The 10,974-nt window shown below is 37.9% G+C and overlaps 1 non-coding gene across 1 annotated transcript; it reads right to left on the bottom strand.

The window, feature by feature from the left end:
* Positions 1 to 2,448: 2,448 nt before the first annotated feature.
* Positions 2,449 to 2,577, bottom strand: LOC130847231 (small nucleolar RNA SNORA3/SNORA45 family). Its single transcript, XR_009052016.1, has one exon. It is a non-coding gene; the product is annotated as a small nucleolar RNA SNORA3/SNORA45 family (small nucleolar RNA).
* Positions 2,578 to 10,974: the final 8,397 nt, after the last annotated feature.

The raw sequence follows: 10,974 nt of genomic DNA, 5'->3' as shown, positions 1-10,974 counted from the left end.
TCCCATCTGCCACAGATTGGCCTCTTCACCCTCTTTGGACAGTCCCAAATGCTTCCCTTCTGACCCAATCAAATTCCCCATTGGAGATGGGGTTTCCCCATCAGATAAGGGGGTTTTCCACTAATTCGGTAATCTGTCCTCTGTTTCAGCTCCCCCTGCTCAAGAGTGTAGGACCCATCACTTTTTTTTCTTCTCCTACTCTTTCTCCTTTTTTTTCTCTTATTTTCCATTCTACCCAGTTATGCCAGTATCTTTGTAGTCTTTTCTGGTGTCCAAGGTCCTCTGCTAGTGTTCAGCTGGTTTTCTATGGGAATTATTGCATCTTTTGATGTATTCCTTATGCCTCTATGGAGAGAGATGCACTCCATGTCCTTCTACTTCACCACCATCTTTCCTTCCCCCAACTTCTCAATTTTGATAGCAGTGGGTCATACAGAACAAACATCTCTGTCTTTTTTTTTTTTTTTTAACAGCTGAAATTTTCTGCTCATTGTAGCCTTGGGTGCAAAGGTGGTGGATGTGAGTGGGTGGTGCCAGGGGGTCGGTGGGGTCAGTGCCACCTGCTCTGGGGCCCCTGGCAGCCCTGGGTATCCCACAGCTCTCACCATTTCACTTGGGGTGAGACAGGTGGGTAGAGGGCCAGGCTTGGGGAGGTGCCAGGTGGACTAGCCTGTGGGAGTGGAGTTTTACTTCTTTTCCAATTTGGATTCATTTTATTTCTGTTTCTTCTCTGATTGTCATGGCTTGGACTTCCCAAACTGTGTTGAATAAAGGTGGCAAGAGTGGACATCCTTCTCCTGTTCCTGCTCTTACAGGAAATGTTTTCAGTTTTTCACCATTGAGAATCATGTTTGTTGTGGGTTTGTCACATATGGCCTTTATTATGTTGAGATAGGTTCCCTCTGTGCCCACTTTCTAAAGACTTTTTTGGTTTTGATCATAAATCTGTGTTAAATTTTGTCAAAAGATTTTTCTGCATCTATTGAGATGATCATATTTTTTTTTCAATTTGATAATATGGTGTATCACATCAATTGATTTGCATATATTGAGGAATCCTTGCCTCCTTGGGGTAAATCCTACTTGATCATGATGTACAATCCTTTTAATGTGTTGTTGGATTCAGTTTGCTAGCATCTTGTGGACGATTTTTGTGTCTATGTTCACTAATAATATTGGCCTGTAAATTTCTTTTTTCTGTGATATCTTTGGTTTTGGTATCAGGGTGATGGTAGCCTCATCAAATGTCTTTGGAAGTGTTTCTTCCTCTGAATTCTTTTGGAATAGCTTCAGAAGGATAGGCATTATCTCTTCTCTAAATGTTTGATAGAATTCACCTTTGAAGCCATCTGGTTCTGAACTTTTGTTTGTTAGGATTTTTTAAATCACAGATTCAAAGTCATTACTTATAATTGATCTGTTCATGTTTTCTGTTTGTTCCTGGCTCAGTGTTTGGGCATTTCTCCTTTCTATGGATTTGTCCATTTCTTCTAGGTTGTCCATCTTACATGTAGCTGTTTGTTGTAGTCGCTTATGACCCTTTCTATTTCTGTGGTGTCCATTATCACTCCTTTTTCTTTCTAATTTTATTGATTTTGGCCCTCTCCTTTTTTCCCACCCTTGGCGAGTCTGGCTGAAGGTTTATCAATTTCATTTATCTTTTCAAAGGACCAGATTTTAGTTTCATTTATGTTTTCTACTGTTTTCTTAGTCTACATTTTATTTCTGTTCTGATTTTTATGATTTCTTTCCTTCTAATAACGTTGGGTTTTGTTCATTCTTCTCTAGTTTCTTTAGGTATAAGGTTAAGTTTTTTATTTGCAATTTTTCTTGTTTCCTGAGCTAAGCTTATATCAGTATAAACTTTTCTGTTAGAACTGTTTTTGCTTTGTCCCAATGTTTTAGATTATTGTTTTCATTTTTATTTCTTTCTAGTCATTTTTTGATTTCTTCTTTAAGTTCTTCAGTGATCCATTGTCTGTTTAGTAGCATATTGTTTAGCCTCCACATTTTTAGAGGGTTTTTGTCTCTTTTTTCTTTTCTTTCCTTTTTTTTTCTTCTTTTTTTGCATTTTCTGTTTTCTAGTCAATTTCTAATCTTATAGTTGTGTGGTTGGAAAAAATTCTTCATATGATTTCAATTTTAAATTTACATAGGCTTGTTTTGTGGCCAGGTATGTAATCTATCCTGGAGAATGTTCCATTTGCACTTGAAAAGAATGTGCATTCATCTGCTTTTAGATGGAATGCTCTGTAAATATCAATTAAGTTCATGCAGTCTAATATGTCATGTAAAGGCAATGGTTTCTTATGGATTTTCTGTCTGGAGAATCTCTCCATTGATGTAAGTAAGTGGGGTTTAAAATTCCCATTATTATTTTTTTTTCCCAGGGAGTGCACCTTTCTTTTTCTTTTCTTTCTTTTCTTTTCTTTTTTCTTTTCAGGGAGTGCATGTTTCTCATTGGGCTATTCCCAGGGACACTGATTGCCCTCAACAATGAATTAAAACCAACAGATTCTCTCTAAGGATGCTAGCACACCAGGACAATGTCTGTCAGGATGTGGCTCTAGTCTCGTGCCCACTATTTTTGTGTTGCTATCAATTTCTCATTTTATGTCACAACATGTGTCTTATATGTTGAGGTGTTTCTATGCTGGGTACATATATATTTACAAATGTTATATGTTCTTCATCAATTGAATCCCTTGATCATGTAGTGCTCTTAGTATGCACATATATTAGTATGTAGTGTACTTATTTGTTTCTTGGAAGAGTCTTCATTTTAAAGTCTATTTGTCTGACATTAAGTATTGCTACTCCAGCTTTCTTTTGATTTCTATTAGCATGGAATAACTTTTTCCATCCTCTACCTTCAGTCTGTATGTTTCTTTACATCTGAAGTGGGTCTCTTGCAGACAGCATATATATGGGTATTGTTTTTATATCTATTCAGCCAAACTATGTCTTTTTGTTGGAGCATTTAATCTGTTTACATTTAAGGAAATTATTGATATGTATATTCATTTTGCTATTTTATTCATTGTTTTGGATTCATTTTTGTAGGTCTTTTTTATCTCCCTTTTTTGTTCTATTCTCGTGTGATTTGATGACTATCTTTAGTGTTGTGTTGAATTGCTTTTTCTTTTTTGTGTGTATATCTGTTACAGATTTTTGTGTGATTACTATGAGGATTTGATATAGCAGTCTACACACACACACATACACATACACACTCATACACACATGGCTGTTTTAAGTTGCTGATCTCTTCATTTCCAGTGCATTTCAAATACCCTGCATTTATACTCTCTTCCTCTCACAGTTTCTAGTTTAGATATCATATTTGTGTGTGCATGCTTGCCTACATTTACTATATGTTTTCCTTTACTGGTGAGTTTCCCTATTTTGTCATTTTCTTGTTGCTAGTTGTGGCCTTTTCTGTTTAGAGAAGTTATTCTAGTATTTGTCATAAATCTGGTTAGGTAGAGCTGAATTCTTTTAGCTTTTGCTTGTCTGTAAAGTTTTTGATTTCTCCATTGAATCTGAATGAGATCCTTGCTGGGTAGAGTATTCTCAGTGGTAGGTTTTTCCCTTTGATCATTTCAAATATATTCTGCCACTCCTTTCTGGCCTGCAGAGTTTCTGCTGAAAAATCAGCTGATAACCTTATGGGGATTCCCTTGTATGCTATTTCTTGCTTTTCCCTTGCTGTTTTAATATTTTTCTTTGCATTTAATTTTTGATACTTTGATTACTATGTGTCTTGGTGTGTTTCTCCTTGGATTTATCCTGTATGGGACTGTCTGAGCTTACTGGACTTGGGTGACTGTTTCCTTTCCCATGTTAGGCAAATTTTCAGCTATTATTTCTTCAAATATTTTCTTAGTCCCTTTCTCTCTTCTCCTTCTGCAACCCCTATAATGCAAATGTTGGTGCATTTGATATTGTTCCAGAGGTCTTGTAAATTGTCCTCATTTCTTTTCATTCTTTTTTCTGTTCTGTGGCAGTGATTTCCACCATTCTGTCTTTCAACTCACTTATCCTTTCTTCTGCCTCAGTTATTCTGCTATCAATTCCTTCTTTTTTAATATATTTATTTATTTATTTATTTATTTATTTATTTATTTATTTATTTTATTGGCTGTGTTGGGTCTTCATTGCTGCACATGGGTTTTCTCTAGTTGTCGCAAGTGGTGGCTACTCTTCATTGTGGTGCACGGGCTTCTCATTGTGGTGGCCTTTCTTGTTGCAGAGAGCAGACTCTAGGTGTGTGGGCTTCAGTAGTTGCTGTACATGGGCTCAGTAGTTGTGGCTCATAGGCTCTAGAGTGCAGGCTCAATAGTTGTGGTTCATGGGCTTAGTTGTTCCATGGCATGTGGTATCTTCCTGGGGCAGGGATCAAACCCATGTCCCCTGCATTAGAAGGTGGATTATTACCCACTGTGCCAACTAGGAAGTCCCTCAATTCCTTCTAATGTATTTTGCATTTCAGATATTGTATTCTTCAACTGTTTCTTCTTTATATTTTCTAATTCTTTGTCAAAAACTTCTTTAACTTCTCACTCTGTGCATCCTTAGTTTTCCCAAGTTCTTGGATCATCTTTATGGTCATTACTCTGAATTCTTTCTCAGGTAGATTGACTATCTCCACTTCACTTAGATGTTCTTCTGGGATTTTATCTTGTTCTTATGTTTGGAACATATTCCTTTGATATTTAATTTTTTTAAATTTCTATTTGTATTTTTATGTACTTAGTAGCTTAGTTATGTTTCTCAGACTGGGAGATGTGTCCCTCTGTAGGGGATATCCTATGTGTCTCAGCAGTATACTCCCCTGTGATCACCAAAGGCCAGTGTCCAGTTGGTACCAGGGAAGGTTCTGATCTGTTTGTTGACTCAGATTTGCAGGGTGTGGAATTGTAGTTTTCTTACTTCTGGTGTCTGTTCCCTGGTGGGTAAGGCTGGTCTAGAGGCTTGCTCATTCTTCCTGGTGGCAGGGGATGGTGTCTGCTCACTGGTTGGTGGAGCTGCATATTGGCCATTTAGTGGGAAGGACCATGTCAGGTGGTGTGTTTAGAGGCAGCTGTTGGCTCGGGAAGTCTTAGGCAGCCTGTCTGTTGATGGCTGGGACTTTGTTCCCACCCTGTTGGCTGTGTGACCTGAGGTTTTCCAGCACTGTAGCCTACAAGCCATTGCATGGGGCCAGGTCTTGGTGTCAACATATGTGCCTCCAGGAGAGCTCATACTGATGAACACTCCCTGATACCTCAGCCATTATCGTTTCTATCTACAGGGTGACCAACAGCTGCCTCTCACCCTCCCAGGAGACTCTCCAAGACCAGCATGTAGGTCCATCTCAGGCTCCTATGAAGTCACTCCTTTTGCCCTAGGTCCCAGTGTGCGTGAGACACTGTGTGTACCCTTCAAGGGTGGAGTTTCTGTTTCCCCCAGTCTGCAGAGCTCTTGCAATCAAGCCCCAGTGGCCTTCAAAGTCAAATGTTCTAGGGGCTCCTCCTCCTGATGACAGATCCCCAGCCTCTGGACCCTGATATGAGCCTAAGAACCCTCATTCCTGTGGGAGAACTTCTGCAATATATTTATTCTCCAGTTTATTGATCACCTACCCAGGGGATATGGGATTTGATTATCATGGGAGTATGCCCCTTCTACTCTCTAATTGTGATTTCTTCTTTCTGTCTTTGGATGTAGAATATCTTTTTCATAGGTTCCAGTGTTTTTTTATTGATGGTTGTTCAGCAGATAGTTTTGATTTTAGTGTGCTGTTTAGAGTAGGTGAGCTCAAGGTCCTTCTACTCCATCACCTTGTCCCACCTCTTTATTGTTTTTATAGCACAGGTTGTCATTTCAAAAGCTAAAGTGAGAACTTCTGGTTTCCAGCTTAGGTAGAAACTCCCTTTTCAGTTTTCCTTTCTTTGAGTGGCCTTGTTTATCACATAGCTTTTAAGTTACTCCTAGAGGTGGACTAGGTCCTCACAGTGAATAGCAGAGAGAAATACCCTTTTGCTTCTCTCAGGAGGAGAGGAACAGGAACCATTTTGAAATCAATCATGTGCTTTTATTTTTCCTTTAGTAAATGTGGTTTATCACATTGGTTGATTTATATATATTGAATGAACCTTGTGTCACTGGAATGAATCCAACTTCATCATGGTACATAATTCCTTTTGTGTGCTGTTGGATTCAATTTACTAATATTTTGTTGATGATTTTATATCTGTATTTATCAAATATCTTGGCCTGTAAATTTTTTATTGTTTTGTCTTTGAGTTTGGTATCATGGAAATGGTGCCATCATAGAATAAATTTTGGAGCATTCCCTCCTCTTCAATTTTTGGAATAGTTTGAGAAATATAGGTATATGTTATTCTTTCTATGTTTGGTAGAATTCCCCAGTGAAGCCATTGAGTCCTGGACTTTTGTTTGCAGGGAATTTCTTTTTTTCTTCCCCAAGATTTTATTTCACTTCTAGTGATTAGTCTGTTCATATAGTTGTTCATTTTGACTCAGTCTTGGCAAGTAGGCTGCACATTTCTAGAAATTTTTCCATTTCTTCTAGGTTGTCCAATTTGTTGGCATAAAGCTATTCGTAGTATTCTCATGATTTTTTTGTATTTTTGTGATATCAGTTTTTATTTCTTCTCTTTCATTTTTTAAATTTTGTTTATTTGGGTCCTCTCTCCTTTCTTCTTTGTAAGCCTGACTAGAGGTTTGTCAACTTTGCTCACCTCTTCAAAAAAACAGCTATTTCTTTTGCTTTTCTTCTCTATTTTCCTTTTTAATATCTATTTTATTGATTTATTCTGTGATCTTTCTTATGTTTCCTTCTGCTGAATATAGGTTTTGTGTGTTACTCTTTTTCTAATTCTTTTAGATGTTAAGTTAAATTGTTTGAGATTTTCTTTTTGTCTTGCAGAAGACCTGTATTGCTAAGAACTTCTCTCTCAGAACAGCTTTGGCTGCCTCCCATAAACCCATTTTGTATGGTTGTGTTTTCATTGTTATATCTCTTGAGGTATTTTCTAATTTCTTCTTTTTTTTCATCATTGACCCATGATTTTTTAGTAGCATGTTGTTTGGTCTCCATATGTATATTATTTTCTCATTTTTCTTTCTCTGGTTGATATTTAGTTTCATACCATTGTCATCAGAAAAAATGCTTGAAATAATTTCCTTACTCAGAAATGTTGAGACTTTTTTGTGACATAGTATGTGGTTTATCCTAGAAAATGTTCCACGTCCACTTGTAAAGAATGGGTACTCTGTGGGTTTTGTTTGTTGATGTAATGTTCTATAGGTATCAATTAAGCTCATCTGATCTAGTGTTTCATTTATGACGTCTATTGCCTTATTCATTTTATGTCTGAATGATCTGTCTCTTGATGTCTGTCCATTGATTTCCATGTGGTATTAATATATCTTACTATTATTGTATTCTAGTCAATTTCTCCCCTTTTGCCTACAAGTATTTGTTTTGTGTATTAGTGGTCCCTATATTGGGTGCATACATGCTAACAATTGTAATATTCTCTTCTTGTATGGATTCCTTTATCATTATGTAATATGCTTGTCTTTTATTATAGCCTTTTCTTTAAAGTCTATTTTGTCTAATACGAGTATTGCTACCCCGGCTTTCTTGTCATTTCTCTTTATATGAAATATATTTTTCCATTCTCTCACTTTCAGTCTATGTGTGTCTCTCATCCTGATGTGAGTCTCTTGTAGGTAGCATATTGAAGGCTATTTTTTTTTTAATCCAACCCATCCCCCATGTCTTTTGCTTGGAGAATTTAGTCCATTAATGATTAAAGTAATTATTGATAAGTACATATTTGCCATTTTAAACCTTAGTTTCCAGTTGTTTTTGTAGTGTCCTTTGCACATTTTTTTTCTTCCTGTTTTTCCTTTTGTGGGTTGATGATTTTCTTTTGTAGTATGTTTAAGTTTCTTTCTTTTGGGGTTTTGTGAATCTATTTTATGTTTTTGGTTTGTGGTCACCATGGATTTCATAGTTTTCATGGACCTTAACTATATCTACTGGCTTTAAACTGGTAGTCATACAAGTTCAAACAAATTCTAAAAGATCTATAGTTTAACACTTCTCTGCTGAAATTTTTGTGATTTTGATGTCCTATTTTACATCTTCATGTTTATAATTTTCTGTTTATTGTAGTTATAATTGCTTTCACAAAATTTTAAATTGTTTTAAAATCTATGTACTGTTTTATTTGTGATATTCAATTATTTTATATATTTGCCTTTCCTATTGTGATTTCCCTTTCCTATAGATTCTTTTTTTTTTTTTTCTATTTAAAGAAGACTGTTCAATATTTCTTTTAGGGTAGGTTTAGTATTGTCAAGTTCTTTTAGATTTTACTTGTCTGAGAAAATATTTTTCTCTCCTTTCATTCTAAATGATAATCTTATGGTTAGAATATTCTACGTTGTGGGTTTTTCCTTTTCAGGACTTTGAATATATCACACCACTCCTTTCTGGCCTGCAAATATTCTTCAGAGAAATCAGCTACTAGACTAATGGGAGTTCCCTTGTAATTAACTATTTGTTTTCCTTTTGCTACCTTTAGAATCTTCTCATTATCTTTAATTTTGCCATTTTAATTATGACATCATTATATGGGCCTGTTTGTGTTCACCTTGTTTGGGACACTCTGGTTTTCCTGTACCTGAACATCAGCTTCCTTATTTACTTTTGGGAAGTTGTCAGTATTCTTCAAATACATTTTTGATTCCCAGTTCTCTCTCTTTTCCTTATAGAAACACTATTATGCATAGGTTGGCATTCTTTTTATTATTTTATAGATCTTGTATGTTGCTTTTTTTTTTTTTTTGGCCTTTCTGTCTGCTGTTCTGATTGGGTGATTTCCATTACTGTATCTTCCAGATCATTTATTCATTCTTCTGTATCATTTAGTCTGCTATTCATTCCTTTTAGATTGGTTTTTATCTCACCAATCGAATGGTCTAATTTTTATTCTTTCAACTTTGTAGTTTTCTATTTCTTTATTACAATGATTTAAACCTCTATTAATAATCTTTCTTATTCCTCTAGGGCTTTTATTGCTTTGTTTTTAAACTTGGGGTCCAGTTGACTGGTGAGGTCTGCTTCATTATTTTTTTTCAGAGGATCTCTTGTTCTTTTAATTGGGAGTAGTTCCTCTGCTTTTTCATTTTACTTAAAATCCTGTTTTGGGATAAACAGTTATCTACTCTGGTCTTGAATGAGTGTTTTTAAATGGGGGCATCCCTGTGTAGCCTGTGTGTCCAATTTTTTGGTGCAAGTGCTAGTTTTGGTATGGTTGCCAGTCACATATTTTCTCAGACTGTGCCGGCCTTTATCCCCTTGATAGGGTGTGTGATTGTTATGGTTTTCAGAGCATGTGCTGCATGTAAGATGGGGCCACCTCTTTGCTTTGTGACTGTCACTGCCCTGTCAGAGTCAGAGTCTGCTCCCCATTTGTTACAGTACAAGCTGTGAGATTTGGGTTTGATTAGGCTCTATTGCCTCCATTGCCCTGCCCCAAAGGATGTGACTGATGAAGCATGTAAGACTGTGTGGTGACATTAAGCCTATGATCTGCCAGTGCAATTATCCATGACTTCACCCAGAAACAGTCCAAGGTCAACTTCCTTTCTCCCTTGTGTTTGTCTCAGATCCAGTGCAAGGCTGTTTGTTACATAGGCTGAGTCTGAGGGTTGGAGTGTTGTGACAGCAGGAATTGAGGTGTCTTTGCAGCCACCTGAGACATAGGCTTTTTGGGGGGAAGAATTCTCCCAGGAACTGTCCATCCTAGATCCAGGGCCAAGCTGTGGTGTGGACTTGGCAGAGTCAGTGTGCTCCCCTGTGAAATGAACTGCTGCATTCTTCTGCTCAGGGCCTGTCTACCTGAGACTCAGTGCCCTGCCACTGTGTGTTTCTGTGGGGCAGTTTGGCGTGGATGTAGAAAATATGTGCTGTGGCTGGACTACCCCCACCATGCATATGCTGACAATGGGCTCTACATCCAGAGTCACCAGCACTGTGCATGTGCTGACATGAGGTCTAGTAGACTGGTGAAGTCTACTTCATTATCTGAATGGCCTCCAAGCCCAAACTCCACCACAGGCCCTCTGGGCTGTCTCTACACAGCTAGATTGAGTCCCCTCTCAGGGTCTGTCTGTCCAAGATTCAGTGCTTGGCCACTGTGCATTCTTGTGATGTGGCCTAGCACATGTACTGACAATGTCTGCCAGGTTTGTCCCAGTTCCCCCTGGGTTCACTGACAATGATCTCCATGGTTCCATCCATATCACCCCTCAGGCACCCTGGTCTGTCTCTGCACAACTAAATTGTATCTCTGCCCTAATCTTGTAGCAGGATGAGATGTAGAGCAAGTGGAACTGGGATGTTCACTCTTTTGTATTAAGATGTGCAATGAGGGAACAGCCACCAGTGCAAGTGTCTCTCCATCCTGATTGTTAGCAAGCCAGCACACATACACTCCTTGTGAGTAGACTGTAGGTGTGTCTAGTTCCCCTATCTGTTCCAGGGTATTTTTTGGCAGTCAAGGGGGCTCCCCAAGCCAAGGTTCTGCCTGTGAGGACCTTCTCTTTCTTACAGATCCCTCCCAGGGGTGCTGGTCCTGACCTGATGCCTTTTTTCCCCATCCTTCCCAGTTATGTGGAGATCCTTCTTTCAGCTTTTTTGCATAGGAGATCTTCTGCCAATTTCCTGGTAGTTTTCCATAAGAACAGATGCAGATGTATTTTTGGTGTGTTTGTGGGGGAAGGTGAGTTCCATGTCCTCTTACTCCACCATCTTGATCCCTCTTCAGTAATATTGCTTTTAATGACCAAGGCTGAGTGTCCAATCTGCCAGCAGCTGACAGCAAATCATCCTAAAGGGAGATGATGCAGCTACTTCAAGGCAGGTCGATTACATTGGACTTTTTTTTTTTT

Source organism: Hippopotamus amphibius, chromosome 2 (genome assembly GCF_030028045.1).
Source record: "Hippopotamus amphibius kiboko isolate mHipAmp2 chromosome 2, mHipAmp2.hap2, whole genome shotgun sequence".
Taxonomy (NCBI): domain Eukaryota; kingdom Metazoa; phylum Chordata; class Mammalia; order Artiodactyla; family Hippopotamidae; genus Hippopotamus; species Hippopotamus amphibius.
The sequence above is the reverse complement of the archived record's forward strand: the minus strand, read 5'-3'. Positions and strand labels throughout refer to the sequence as shown.